Source organism: Herpailurus yagouaroundi, unplaced genomic scaffold, assembly GCF_014898765.1.
Source record: "Herpailurus yagouaroundi ecotype Mexico unplaced genomic scaffold, PumYag 29, whole genome shotgun sequence".
NCBI classification, from domain to species: domain Eukaryota; kingdom Metazoa; phylum Chordata; class Mammalia; order Carnivora; family Felidae; genus Herpailurus; species Herpailurus yagouaroundi.
Window position 1 is genome coordinate 41,057,238 of NW_024412377.1, and position 16,070 is coordinate 41,073,307.

Consider the following 16,070-nt stretch of genomic DNA (forward strand, 5'->3'; position numbering starts at 1 on the left):
AGTTCTAGACTCAGAGGATGATTACAATGTCGTTTAAAGGAAAAGAATGGGAACTGAAAAAATGGGAATTAACCAAGTCTCTACCATCAGTTTCAAAGCAAGATTAATGAGAATTCATGAATGTCACCAGACTATATAGAATAATTAAATCACATTAACATTCCTTCCTAATAGCTGCTGTCACTTTCTCAGGCAGGGGCTAATTAGGCAAGACACTCAGAAGTGCCTTCTTAGCTCTTCCACATTCCTTTTTCCACACCTGTGGTATTTGGACACATACCACTAAAAAGAGCAGTGTAGGAGGAACTGAATCACCGTGGCCTGGGCTTCTGGAAACTAGCATAGACTGATGCAGAGCTACAGTGCAGGTCTCTCTCTTGCACAGGTGACAACCCAATGACTTCTCAAAGTTGGTTCTGAGATTTCTTTCAGCCTCATCTAGAAGACTTGAGAAAGTCTCAGCACCACTGAAATCATGCCTCAGACCTGTTCTGACAGAACTGGGAAAAGACTGAAGAAACTATCTTCCTTCCTTCCTTCCTTCCTTCCTTCCTTCCTTCCTTCCTTCCTTCCCTCCTTCCTTCTTTCATTCCTTCCATCATGTGATTCTCCTAAATTTACTGCAAACACCATAGCTGTTATTTCTTAATCTAAGAATAAATAACAAGCACTTGTTGATTTAAAAAGCAAAAAATGGTTCAGTAATGTCAGAGCCAGTATGAGACCAGATCTTACCAAACACATCTACTTCTGAAACCCATTGATGCCAATGGCAGGTGTGGTGCAGTGGCCTGTGTATTTGCTTCAATTCTCAATGCAACTTGCATGTATAAGCTTGGTCTTCATGCTGTTTCTATTTCTTGGGGCAAAAACAACCATCTTGATATTCTTTTGAGTGATGGAAGAAGGAGAATAATCCCTCCATCTCTGCTTTTAGTGGCATTGTGAAGAAAAATCCTGGAAAACTGGGACTCACAATCTTGAGAGATACTCACCATTTGTGAATGATGTAAATCCCTTGAAAAAAAAGAAAACAAAAGTGTTTTAGGAGGCTGAGCTAAGATGATGGAGAAGTAAGAGGACCCACCTCATTGCACAAACACAACTAGACAAATATCAAATTATTCTAAATACCCAAGAAATTGATCTGAAGACTGACAGAACAAACTGTACAACTAGAGGGAGAGAAAAGGCCACATCATGGAAAGCAAGGAGAAGCTCTGCATAGGAATAACCTGAGAGAAAGAGCAGCCAAAACACAGCAGCTGAGTGAACACAGCTTACAGAAGAGACACTTCTTGAAGCACCAAGCTCTGTAAGTATATGACTTCTTCTTTATAAAGCCATTACTTGCAGGATCAGGAAACATAACACACTTTCCTGACACAGAAAAGGAGACAGACACCTAGACAAAGTGCCAAGACAGAGGAATTCATACCAAAAGAAAGAACAAGAAAAGGTCATGGCCAGGGATCTAATTGAAACAGATGTAAGTAATATACTTCATCCAGAATTTAAAGCAGCAATCATAAGGATACTAGCTGAGCTTGAAAAAAGCATATAAGACACCAGGGAGTCCCTTACCACAGATATAAAATACCTAAGAACTAGTCAGACCAAAATGAAAAATGCAATAACCGAGATTCAAAACTGATCAGACGTAATGACCACAAGAATGGAAGATGCAGGGGAATGCATAAGTGATATAAAAGATAAAATTATGGAAATAATGAAGCTGAAAAGAAGAGAGAAAGAAAAATGTTAGGTCATGGATATAGACTATGGAAACTCAGTGACTCCATAAAGCATAATAACATTCATATCATAGAAGTCTGAGAAGAAGAGAGGGAAAAGAGGGCAGAAGGTTTATTTGAAGAAATATAGCTAAAAACTTCCCTCATCTGGGGAAGGAAACAGACATGCAAACCCAGGAGTTACAGAGAACTCCCATTAAAATCAACAAAAGCAGGTCAACACCAAGATATATTGTAGTTAAATTTGCAAAATATAGAGATGAAAAACTCCTAAGAGCAGAAAGACAAAAGAAATCCCTAACTTACAAGGGATGGCCTGATCCATTTAATGTGCTGAATGGGAAAAGTATGCAGCCAAGAATATTCTATCCAGCAAGGCTAACATCCAGCACAGGAGAGATAGAGTTTCCCAGACAAACAAAAACTAAAGGAGTTTGTGACCACTAAACCAGCCCTGCAAGAAATATTAAAGGGGAATCTTTGAGGAAAGAAAGACCAAAAGTGACAAAGATTAGAAAGGAACAGAGAAAATCTCCAGAAACAATGACAAAACAAGTAATAAAAGGGCACAAAATTCATATCCATCAATAATTACTCCGAATGTAAACGGACTAAATGCTCCAATCAAAAGACATAGGGTGTCAGAATGGATTAAAAAAACCCCAAAACCCATCTATATGCTATCTACATGAGATTCATTTTAGACCTAAAGCCACTGTCAGATTAAAAGGGAGGGGATGGAAAATCATGCTAATGGACACCAAAAGAAAGCCAGAGTAGCGATATTTATATCAGACAAACTAGATTTTACATTATTTATTTTTTAATTTTTTTTATCATTTTAATTTTTTTTTTTAATTTACATCCAAGTTAGTTAGCATATATTGCAACAATGATTTTAGGAGTAGATTTCTTAATGCCCCTTACCCATTTAGCCCATCCCCCCTCCCACAACCCCTCCAGTAACCCTCTGTTCTCCATATTAAAAGCCTCTTATGTTTTGTCCCCCTCCTTGTTTTTATACTATTTTTGTTTTCATTCCCTTATGTTCATCTGTTTTTTTATCTTAAAGTCTTCATATGAGTGAAGTCATATATTTGTCATGGAATATAGACAAACTAGATTTTAAACCAAAGGCTGTAATAAGAGATGAAGAAGGGTACTATATCATAATAAAGCAGTCTATCCAACAAGATCTAACAAGTGTAAATATTTATGCCCCCAACGTGAGAGACCAAAATATATAAATCAATTAATCACAAACATAAAGAAACTCATCGATAGTAATACCATAATAGTAGGAGACTTCAACACCCCACTTAGAGCAATGGACAGATCATCTAATCAAAAAATCAATAAGGAAACAATGGCTTTGAATGACACACTGTACAGATGGACTTAACATATATTCACAACATTTCATCCTAAAGCAGCAGAGTACACATTTTTTTTTCAAGTGCACATGGAAAATTCTCCAGAATACATCATACACTAAGTCACAAATCAGGCTTCAACCAGCACAAAAAGATTGAGATCATACCACGCCTATTTTTAGATCACAACGTTATGAAACTTGAAGTCAACCACAAGAGAAAAATTGGAAAGACCACAAATACATGGATGTTAAATAACATCCTACTAAGGAATGAATGGGTCAACCAGGAAATTGAAGAAGAAATTAATAAGACAAACAAACTGGAAACAAATGATAATGAAAACACAATGGTCCAAAACCTTTGGGATTCAGCAAAAGTGGTCATAAGAAAGAAGTATATGACAATATAGGCCTACCTCAAAAAGCAAGGAAAACCTCAAATCTGTAACCTAACCTTACACCTGAAGGACCTAGAAAAAGGACAACAAATGAAGCCTAAAGTCAACAGAAGAAGAGAAATAATAAAGATTAGAGCAGAAATAAATGATATAGAAGCAAACAAACAAAAAACAAACAAACAAACAAAAAACAAAAACAAACAAAAAACCAGTCAAACAGATTAATGAAACCAGGAGCTGACTCTTTGAAAGAATTAATAAAATTGATAAATCCTAGCCAGATTTATCAAAAATAAAACAGAAAATACCCAAATAAATAAAACACAAATGAGAGAGGAGAGATCACAACCAACACCACAGAAATAAAAACAACTATAAGAGAATATGATGAAAAATTATAGGCCAATAAATCAGGCCACCTAGAAGAAATGGATAATTTCCTAGAAACATAGAAAATTACCAAAACTGAAAAAAGAAGAAATAGAAAACTTGAACATACTGATTATCAGCAAAGAAATTGAATCCGTAATGAAAAATTTCCCAAGAAACAAAAGTTCAGGGTCAGATGGCTTCACAGGGGAATTCTACCAGACATTTATTTTTATTTATTTTTTAAGGTTTTTAAATTTATTTTTGAGAGAGAAAGAGAGATTGAGAGAGAGAGTATGAGCAGGGAAGGGGCAGAGATTGAGGGAGACACAGAATCCAAAGCAGGTTCCAGGCTCCAACCTGTCAGCACAGAGCCCGATGCAGGGCTCAAACTCACAGACCATGAGATCATGACCTGAGCCAAAGTTGGACACTTAACCGACTGAGCTACCCAGGCACCCCACTATCTGATATTTAAAGAACAGTTAAGGGGTGCCTGGGTGGCTCAGTCGGTTGAGCGTCTGACTTTCGGCTCAGGTCATGATCTCACAGTCGTGAGTTCGAGCTCTGCATCCGGCTCTGTGCTGACAGCTCAGAGCCTGGAGCCTGCTTCGGATTCTGTGTCTCCTTCTCTCTCTGCCCCTCCCCCGCTCATGCACTGTCTCTCTCTCTCTCTCTCTCTCTCTCTCTCTCTCTCTGTCAAAAATAAACATTAAAAAATTTTTTAAAAAAAGAACATTAATACCTATTTTTCTGAAACTGTTCCAAAAAATATAAATGGAAGGAAAACTTCCAAACTTATTCTATGAGCCTAGCATTACCTTGATTCCAAAACCAGATAAAGACCCCACTAAAAAAAAAGAGAGAGAGAGAGAGAGAGAGAGAGAGAATTACAGACCAACATTCCTGATGAACATGGATGCAAAAAAATTCTCAACAAAATACCAGCAAATAAAATCCAACAGTATAGTAAAAGAGTCATTCACTATGATCAAGTGGGATTTGTTCCTGGGCTGCAGGGCTGGTTCAATATCCACAAATCAATCAATGTGATGCACCACATTAATAAAAGAAAAGATAAGAACTATATGATTCTCTCAATAGATGCAGAAAAAAACAATTTGACAAAACACAGCATCCATTTTTTATAAAAACCCTCAAGAAAGCAAGGCTAGAAGGAACTTACCTCACATCATAAAGGCCAAATACAAAAGATCCACAGCTAATATTGTCCTTAATGGGGAAAAATTGAGAGACTTTTCCCTACTGTCAGGAACGAGACAAGGATGTCCACTCTCACCATTATTATTTAACATTGTACTGGAAGCCCTAGCCTCAGTAATCAGATAATACAAAGAAATAAAAGTCCTCCAAATCAGCCCAAAAGAAGTTAAACTTTCACTATTTGCAGATGACATGAGACTCCATGTAGGAAACCTTAAAGACTCCAGCTAAAAGTTGCTAGAACTAATACATGAATTCAGCAAAGTTACAGGGTACAAAATCAAAATGCAGAAATCTGTTGCATTTCTATACACCAATAATGAAGCAGCAGAAAGAGAAATCGAGGAATTGATTCCATCCATAATTGCACCAAAACCCATAAGATACCTGGGAATAAACCTAACCAAAGACATAAAAGATCTGTAAGCTGAAAACTATAGAATACTTCTGAAAGAAATTGAAGACAATACAAAGAAGTGGAAAAATATTCCATGTTCATGGACTGGGAGAATAGATATTATTAAAATGTTTATATTACCCAAAGCAATCTACACATTTAATGCAATCCCTGTCAAAATAACACCAGCATTTTTCAGAGAAGTAGAAAAAACAATACTAAAATTTGTATGAAACCACAAAAGACCTTGAATAGTAAAAAAAAAAAAAAAAAAAAAAAAAAAAAAAAGTTGAAAAAGGAAAGCAAATCTGGAGGCATCACAATTCTGAGCTTCAAGTTATATTATAAAGCTGTCGTGATCAAAACAGCATGATACTGGCACAAAAACAGACACATAGATCAATGGAACAGAATAGAAGACCCAGAAATGGACTCATAGCTATATGGTCAACTAATCTTCAACAAAGCAGCAGCGAATATCCATTGGAAAAAGACAGTCTCTTCGACAAATGATGTTGAGAAAACTGGACAGCAACATGTAAAAGAATCAAACTGGACCACTTTCTTACACCATACACAAAAATAAATTCAAAATGGAAGAAGACCTAAATATGAGACGGAAAACCATCAAAATCCTAGAGGAGAACCCAGGCGGCAGCCTCTTTGGCATCAGCTGTAGCAACTTCTTAGTAGATACAGCTCCAGAGTTAAGGGAAACAAAAGCAAAAATGAACTATCGGTACTTATATCAAGATAAAAATCTTCTGCACAGTGAAGGAAACGACCAACCAAACTATAAAGCAACCTTTGGAATGGGAGAAGATATTTGCAAGTGGCATAGCTGATAAAAGGTTAGGATCCAAAATCTCTAAAAACAAAAAAAAAAAACAAAACAAAAAACACCCCATCGAACTGAACACCCAAAAAACAAATAATCCAGTTAAGAAGTGGGCAGAAGACATGAATAGACAGTTTTCCAAAGAAGACGTCCAGATGGCCAACAGACACATGAAAAGATGCTCAACATCACTTATCACCAGGAAAGCACAAATCAAAACTACAACGAGATATCCACTTGTCAAAATGACACTTGTCAGAATGACTCCAATGAACCACACGGGGAACAACAGATGTCGTTAGCGAAGATGCAGAGGAAGGGGAACCCTCTTACACTGTTGGTGGGAAAGAAAACCGGTGCACTCTGAAAAAATGGCATGGGATTTTCTCAAAAAGTTAAAAATAGAACCACCCTATAATCCAGCATTGTACTACTAGGTATTTGCCCAAAGATCACAAAAATACCAATTCAAAGGGGTACATCCGCTCCAACGTTTATAGCAGCATTATCAACAAATAGCCAAAGTAGGGCAACAGCACACTGCCCATCGACTGATGAATGGCTAAAGAAGGGCGCCTGGGGGCGCCTGGGTGGCGTAGTCGGTTAAGCGTCCGACTTCAGCCAGGTCACGATCTCGCGGTCCGCGAGTTCGAGCCCCGCGTCGGGCTCTGGGTTGATGGCTCGGAGCCTGGAGCCTGTTTCCGATTCCGTGTCTCCCTCTCTCTCTGCCCCTCCCCCGTTCATGCTCTGTCTCTCTCTGTCCCAAAAATAAATAAACGTTCAAAAAAAAAAAAAATTAAAAAAAAATAAATAAAGAAGGGCGCCTGAGTAGCTCAGTCAGTTAAATGTCTGACTCTTGATTTCAGCTCAGGTCATGATCTCATGGTTTGTGGGGTCGTGCCTGCATTGGTCTCTGTGCTGACAGCGTGGAGCCTGCTTGGGATTCTCACTCTCTCCCTCTCTCTCTGCCCCTTCTCTGCTCATTCTCTCTCTCTCTCTCTCTCTCTGTCCCCCTCTCAATAAATAAATTTTTAAAAAAGAAAATGTGGTGTATATACACAATGGGATATTACTCAGACATTAAAAAAAGAATGAAATCTTGCCATTTGCAACAACGTGGAGGGAGCTAGAGTGTGGTATGTTAAGCGAAATAATTCAGTCAGAGAAAGACAAGTACCATATGATTTCACTCATGTGGAATTTAAGAAATGAAACAGATGAATATGCAGCGGGGGGGGGGGGTGCGGGTGGAGAGGCAAACCATAAGAGACTCTTTCTTACCTATAGAGAAAAACTGAGCATTGTGAGAAGGAGGTGGGTAAAGGATGGGCTAAATGGGTGACGGGTACTAAGGAGGGCACTTGTAATGAGCACTGGGTGTTACATGAAAGTGATGATTAACTAAATTAAAATCCTGAATATAATATTACACTATATGTTAACTAACTGGAACTTAAGTAAAAACTTGAAGCAAAAAGAAAAAAGAAAAAGAGAAAGAAAGAAAGAAAGAAAGAAAGAAAGAAAGAAAGAAAGAAAGAAAGAAAGACAGGAAGGAAGGAAGGAAAGAGAGGAGTGCAAGTTTTGGCCAGAATTGATACAGAATTATAGTCACTATCCTTAGAAGAATCCCTCAAGGCTACTCAGTGCAGGACCCATATAATAACTACCAAGAAAATAGAGAGTTGTAGGAAATAGACCCCGGACTCTTCGGAAGTTTGTAATCTCATTTGGCAAAATGAATATATGCCTCGGAAAATTCATGATAACAACAAACAGCATTGGTTTTGTTCAATCAAAACAGTATTTTAGTAAGTCTTGAAGTGGTCGACAGCATTTCAAAAATCTTATTTTACCTAAAAATGTACATTTCCAACGTATTTTGAAACGTCAAGGTTATGCTAATAGTAAGCTAGGATTTCCCATGAAAAATATAAGCAACAACTGCCGAGTAGTAGCTGCCCGTCCAAATGGAGTTCAGACATTTCAGACAGCCCCACCTCTCCGTTATGATGAAAGTGGCCCACTCCATTACCAGCTTGCCTCTTGCAAGTTCACATGTCTGCAATCCCTTAACCAGGCGAGTAGATCAGATATACATCAAAGGTAAAGCTGAGACAGGGGTCAATGTGGGGAGTCTCTTGAAAGAAGCGAAGGGTACAGCGTTCTTTGAAAAACATTCAACAGGAAATAGAATGGGCAACTTATCCAAGGCTCTCTGCTTGAGAAAACATTTGAAATTGAGAAAATGTGCCGTGTCTTTAGGGAAATAATAAGGAGAAAAATTATGTTGAAATGCCCATTATGTATTTAGGAAACAGTAATACATAAGGGTGGAAGGTTAGGCAGAGGCTAGCTTTCTGGGGGAAAATATAGGCCCAAGTAAGGAGAGTAGACTGTATTCTGTGAGCAGTGTAAACCTAGTGAAAATTTGAACAGGGCGAATTATATGAATGACCATGGATCACACTCTTCCCATGATTATCTTTTACTTCTTGGTAAAAAAGAAAATCTAGCATTGCTATGTTGAATGGAAAGGTATCAAAATGGGAATGAGTTAAGGGATGAAAGATTCTTTGTTGAAAAACTTCACGGAACACCTCTTTTAATAATGAAGATACAGAGGAAAGGGGGGTGATGGGCAGGAAAGGAGATGAGTATAGAGGGAATTGCAAAGCGGCTCCCTTTCTCAGGGGTACATTGGGAAGATGAGAGAATGTGAAGCAATACCCAGTTTCCTTATGATACTAACCTCCTTTTTTTTTTTAATCTCTTCTCTTTAGGGAATTTGGGCCTCATATTAAATTTGATAAATATGGAAAATGTGACTAATAAGTAATGGAGTCCTACACTTGCTTATTTCACTACTTAATTCTGAGAATTATTTATTTCGGAATGTGAGGGCATGTAACAAACAACACGTCTGTGCTACAGCCAAATTTGGAACAAAACTGAAAACAAAGGAATCAAATTAATGGAGAACCAAGTGTCACATTTATTACAATTAAGCATAATAATGAAAGAGGTGGTAGACATTTATCTCTGTACTGATTGTTTAAAATGAGCTTTCAAAAAAAAAATAAATAAAAATAAATAAAATGAGCTTTCATTTTGCTAGGGTCTAAGGTCTATCATCAAATGGTATTCCTAACGCGCTCCTGAATTAACTCACCCCAAATTTCAGGTTCACCTGCAAGATCTTACTGTGCCCATGAATCTCACCTGAACAATGAGCGAATACACATCACACACACACACACACACACACACACACACACACACACACACAAACATAAATAGCTATTTGAGCCTTTCTACTTCATACTCATGAATGAAGTTCACTTTAATTAGAGGGAAAAAAATGCTCGTGTGCTAAGAGAAGGAGGGAGAAGGAGCACCAAGAACTTCGGGGGGGGGGGGGGAAGTATGTTTTTGAGAGGAAGAATGGATACCATACGACCCCTGAGTTGTAGCAATTTTAATCCTTACTCCATTCTGTCGTCCCTATTACATCAGTCAATAAATTCTTTTTTCTTTTTTGTTAAATCCGTCTTACAAGCTGTCACTTCTGGCTGAAAGATCTTGACTAACACAGGGAGATGAAGCCCTTACTGTATTTGAGGCTGAGGGAATGAAAAAGAACAGTGATCAGCCTTCGGCTTCTGTGCGCTCTGTGCCATTACCTATTGCTGCCACTAGATGTCAGCCTCACTCTTCTACCTTAAACCTACCAGTTGTTCCTCAACCGGAAGGGTCCGCACAGCTCTGCTTTCTCCGTCACCTTTCCAGCTAATACGCAGCTCAGTTCTGCTGGCAACAGGGCCTTTGGCATCTTACATCATCCTTCCTCCCTTCCCCGGGACCCCTGGTCAGGAGGGCCCATTAGGGTGACTCTCTTTGGAGCTGTGGAAATAGTTTCTGGTCTTTCTGTTTACTCAAAGTAAAGAATCTCCTAAGATACAGATCTCTTGTTAATTTTGAACATATTGTGTAATTTAACATCGTTTTGTTATTTCACCTTTCCATCTCTGCTTTCAAAAATAATAAAAAGCAAACCAAAGAAATGGAACAAGAGAACAATAAATGTATTTATTTAATAAATAAAAATTAAGAAATGGAAATTAATTACCCTCTAGGCAGAAGAGCCAGAGTGAGACAAGTTTGGTAAGAGAAACAAGATGTGGACATAGTTATTTCCTGCTAGCCTGGCCATCTGATCCTGACATGCTACATTTAGGTAGTAACCATCTTAAAGAATGTAGGTATAACCTTAAGTCATAGAGACTTTTGCTTAGCTGATAAATCTTTTTCTAGATTTATGGGCACTACAAGGTAGCAGCTAAGAATCAGGCAGAGGCTCTCTTTCAGCTCTAATGGGTACCTTTATCCTCTGGCCTTTTCCACCCAAGGGAGCTCTGCAGAGGGGCCCTTGTTCCATCAGACAACTGTGATTTCTACTGAAAGGAGGATCCTGAGTCATAGAGGAAACGAGGTGGAGGACAGACACTGTGTTAAACATTTCACAGTTTCCTCTTCTTATTGAAGTTAAATGCAACCTAAAATCATGAAGTGCATCTAAGTTCCAATGAGGTATGCTTTATTTCTTTCTAAATTCACTGATGTAAACCAGATGATTTCTCCCCAATGCTGGATGAATTCTGTTGTTACTCTACCTGTGACTAATGACGTGGAATCTTAAAACCATTAATTTAGTAATTACTTGGGGAGTGAGTAGTTCTTATTCTGCAAGGGACCGAACTTGAGGCCAGTAGAGGCAAACAAACAAGGTAGGCAAGATCCTGTTCTTGTGGAACCCGCATCCCAGTGATGAGAGAGGAGTAATATACAAATTAAGGAACAGGAAATATCAGGTAACAATGAATTCTGTGATGAAAATGAATAAAACAAGGTCATATAATAACAAGGGAGGCATAGGAGTTCAACAGGTAGACACTAAATGAATGTTTGAGACCATAAACCCCTAGACGCAGACTCTAAGTGAAGTCACGAGAAGGAAAGTTTAGTAATAGGAACTATTATTAGTTTTAGTTTTATTATTAGTAATAGGAACTAATAAGAAGAGGGATTCGTGGAGAAAAGGCCAGCTAAAGAAGAAAAAAACAGATTCAAGAGTTTTGTAATTCTAGCTTACATAGAATTCAGCGCAAATCAAGTCGTGTGGTCTAATCGCAGAAGACACGGGCTAGAGCCTGAATGATTTACATGTTGAATGCTTCAAGGAAGAAGCAGCCATTTTACGTAATCCTGGAATTGGAGAAAATGGAATCCTTCAATGGGCTTGATGTTGCCTGCGGCCATCTCTAGCTCTTCTCTCTGCAGCCATTGTTTCCCTGGCTTTCCCAGAATGGGTCCTTGTCATCATTCAGGTGTCTGCCCTCATCATTCAGATCCTCAGAAGCCTTCTCTAATCACTCATTGTAATTTGTTCCCTATTTCCATACTACTCACTATTCCAACACGATGATACGGTTTCTTTGAAATACTTGTCAAAATATGAAATCATCTTTCTATATTATTTATTAGTTTCCTTATTTTACTATATAAGAAAATAAGTTCTAAGAAGTAGTGTCTTTGTCTGCCTTATTTACCTCTGTATCTCCAGTGAGGATAATAGTGACTGGAATAGCAAGCAGAAAAGGTGAGTTTGATTATGACTCGTGTTTCACTGTTATTAAGTAATGCAACATTAATATGTCGGGGTATGGAGGACTGAAGGGATTATATACTGTAAAGGAATCATTAAAGAAGTTGATCTGTATCATGTGGGGAGAAAAGACTTTGAGTAGTTCCTCCAAAGCTGCCTTTGCAAATCTGGAGGGATACACTTGGAAAGAGAAAGCAGATTCATTCTATTAGACTCCACTATAAAGAATTAGAAAGTCATATGGAAGTGGAGTTCTATTCAATATGATAAAGAACTCCTGAGCAGTCCAAACAGAACAAAAATTCAGTGATCTTCTTTGGTAACAAATCTTTATATTGGACATCATGACTTTATACGAAATTGGAGTAAATTCTTAGTTCTCAGTGTTGAAGAAAACTCTAACATCTCGTTAGATATTATCTAATGTTTGTAAAATAATAACTATGGAGAATTAAGTTTGAAGAAAATTGAGTTAGAGTAATGCCGAAATTTTAATAGAGGCTTTAATAAAATAAAGTTCATTGTGGATCTTCCCAAAAGAAATAGTGTTCCCTTTGGCACTGAGCACAGTAGACACGATTTTGTCAATAGGAGCTGGAAACTCCATGTGTGTGTAAAATCTAAATCCAGATAGCATGAGATAACCTAGGAGCAACATGAACCAACAGGAAAAAGAGTTGCTACTTTTCATTCACACCATCTTGTCCCATAATCAAAACTATCTGACCTCATCAATTCAAAGGAAATTAAAGAGAACCAAAGCACAGGATCCTTGGATGTGATAACTCCCTGTTCCCATGAGAAGCAAGGAACAAGGTCCTGCCAGACACAAGATCAAAATGCAAATAGCCAGATCTCTAGGTCACTGTGCCCCAGTGCACAAAAGGGCATGAACACAGTGAGGGCTACATAGAAGAAGAAGGAGGAGGAGGAGGAGGAGGAGGAGGAGGAGGAGGAAGAGGAGGGAGGAGGGAAGAGGAGAAGGGAAGGAGAAAGAGAAGAAGGAGAAAAAAAGAGAAAAAGAAGGAGGAGGAGGAGAAAGGAGGAGGAGGAGAAGCAGAAGCAGGAGAAGGAGGGGAAAGGAGGAGGGAGAGAGGGGGACAAAGGAGGAGGAGGAGGAGAGGGAGGAGAGGGAGATGGAGAAAAAGAGCTAGGATGTGAAGGAGCCACACAGGGAAGGGAGAGGAGGGCAGACAAGAGGCAAGAACTGGTCCTCCCAGATCTAGGTCATTGATTTTAAAACCATCCCAAGAAGGCCTTAAGGGTATTGGGTGGAGCCTGAGATGGATGCCAAGAAGGGTGGAGTCGGGGGGATTAGAAAGGGGTTGATGCAGCAATTAGGAGGGAAATACAGAATTAAATAGTAGAGTCCTAAGTGCTTCTCACCTACCTCCAATCCTCAGCTCTATTCATCAGTTGTACATATTAGTGTTTCAAGGAAGGGTTTTACCTGAGAACCTGAAACGCCACCTAGGTTGACGTCACTAGATGTGAGAGAAGCAGAAAGCATAAAGTAGAAAAGGGACTGTCACAGCATTGCACCTTGGCTAGATGAGGATGAGGGGACAGAGAAGGAACCCTTGTCCCTTGACTCTAGAGGTTCCCTGTCCCCCCTGGAACCCTCCTTCTTTCCATCTGATCCTCACACATGAAAAGGCCACGTACTCTGATCCAGCACTCAGCTCCTTTGGCCTGCTCATTTAAACACTAGCTGCTGTTCCTAACTGCTCTGATTTTATCAGCTTCACTCCTATTATTCCAGTTTCCAACTTGTCTTTGACTTGTCTTAGATTTACATTTAAAGGCCATACACCAGAGTGATTAAAAAACATTGGCTTTTAACCTGAAACTAGGTATGTCTCAAAGTCCCTGCTGCCTCAGCTAAATGCCAGGACAAGTAACCACACAGATCATAAGATTATTTTAAGTTAGATAGTGCATATACCAGGTGTAAACAACAGTTCTAGCACATAGCAAGTACACAACATGTGGTTAATTTTCTTATTGTACCTTTCCCTTCCTACAGCCGTTATTCTATACCTGGATTACTGCCCAGCCATGGTGCTGGCTTGCTTAGTTCCCTGCAGCTAACTGACCCAGAAACTCTTTATTCAGGTCCTGATCCAAATGAATTCTACCACTGTTCACTAACCTTCTAATGGGTCACATTTCTCTTCTCTGTGATTCCTTAAATCCACTGGGGAAAGAGCCCTAATATTCTCAGATTTTTCTCTTGTTTTGTTTTTATGTTTTTCTGCATTAGTCCTACCTTGCCTTCCCTAACATGGAGCCATGGTCATAGTCTGACAAGGCCTCAAGTTTCCCCTCCCCTTACAGGAAAGTCAGGAGGAATAAAGAAACTTCCCTGAGCCTAAAGGGACTGCTTTTTGTCTTCTTGGCCTTCATCTTTCACCTTCAAAGGATCCTCCCTCTATAATTCATGGCTCATTGTACAACTTAAAATTTTCTTCTTCCTGTAAGCAGCTGTCCAAACCAAAGCAACCCATGTCTGATCATTTTATCTCACTTTTCCTGACCTTTTTAAATCCAAAGAACTCTTTTTTTCACCAACCTTTTATCTGCTTTATATCTGGATACACCCTTGAGGATTATTATGTCAGCCCCACCCCTGAGAAATTAATTTGACATCTTGCCCACTAGCCATAGCCTCCGTAAACAATTGTTCATATTTCCTACGCCTACTGCTACTACTAAGTTCACACGTATTCTGAACTGTGACCTCTAAATTCGTCACTGCTCACATCTTGCATAGTCTATCAGAACCTTCTTGAACACTTGACTTTCTCCCGGGCCTATGTCCCTCTTTATGGTTCCCCTCCAGTCTCTGACGTACACACTTCCTATCCAGAAAGTCATTTTTTTTTTTCATTTCTCAGTGTTGTAACATATTTTGGGAGACAAAATCTAGTGCTGCAAAAATCTAGTGCTAGTGTTGTTCAGTGGCCATTAATTTTTTTTCTAATTTTTTTTGGTAATGTTTTTATTTTTGAGACAGAGAGAGACAGAGCATGAGCAGGGGAGGCGCAGAGAGGGAGGGAGACACAGAATCCGAAGCAAGCTCCAGGCTCTGAGCTGTCAGCACAGAGCCTGACGTGGGGCTCAAACTCACAGACTGTGAGATCATGACCTGAGCCGAAGTCGGACGCTTAACCGACTGGACCACCCAGGTGCCCCAATGGCCATTAATTTTTATATCCATTGTTGACCGTCTGACATTCTCCCATTGACGTCTGTACCAAGCCTCTCCATCCTTCTCCAGCTTCCAGACCAACACAGTTTTTTCTGCAAACGGTAACCCCAGAATTTAACAGTCTGTGCCAACCTTACAATGGGTACCCTTTCATCTTTCTTCCTCTCCCTTTGAAATAGGTCTCTACATTTACCTGCCCTTCTCTCCTATGACAGAGGGAATGGTGTTTCACCTTGTGTTCTTAACCTTATTTACTACTTCTCTATCCTGCTCCAATTAGCCACCCTCCACCATCTGTCTTAAATTCCTTCTTCTTCCTTTGGCTATGAGGCATGTTCAGTGTTCCCTAGACTTCACTGAAGCTTTGGCTTCTTCCACTCCCCTCCTCTCTTTGATTATCAAATGTCCAAAAAACATTATAGTGCTATTCTCTACTTCATCCTCATCTCCCTTTGAACCCATTCTCATTTCCCTTTGCTAAATGCATTTTCAAACCTCAACAAAGACACCCATTCTTGAAACATAATGGCTTTTCCTCAGTATTCATTCTCTTCAGATGTTCATAGCAAACAATAAAACTCATAAGGAACCCTCTTTATTAGGGCATTCGCTTCTCTCCTTTTCCATTACTGAACTCATCATAGGCTTCCCCATTAATTAGTTTCATGATCTCGTGAGGATTACTTAAATACTCTGAGTCTCAACTTACTCACTGGTAAAATTAGGGTAATAAGAATTCCTTCCTCAATGAGTTGTCCTGAAGCTCACATTCCATATTCTAACTACCATGTATGAAACTCTAATTATGATATTCATTTCTTCAAAAATAATCAGTATTTTCT

At 39.1% G+C, this 16,070-nt stretch overlaps 1 protein-coding gene across 4 annotated transcripts in view; it reads right to left on the reverse strand.

Moving 5' to 3' along the window:
* The window catches only part of LOC121044718 (sperm-associated acrosin inhibitor-like), a 116,605-nt gene that overhangs the window by 37,527 nt on the left and 63,008 nt on the right, over window positions 1–16,070 (reverse strand). The window lies entirely within an intron of this gene.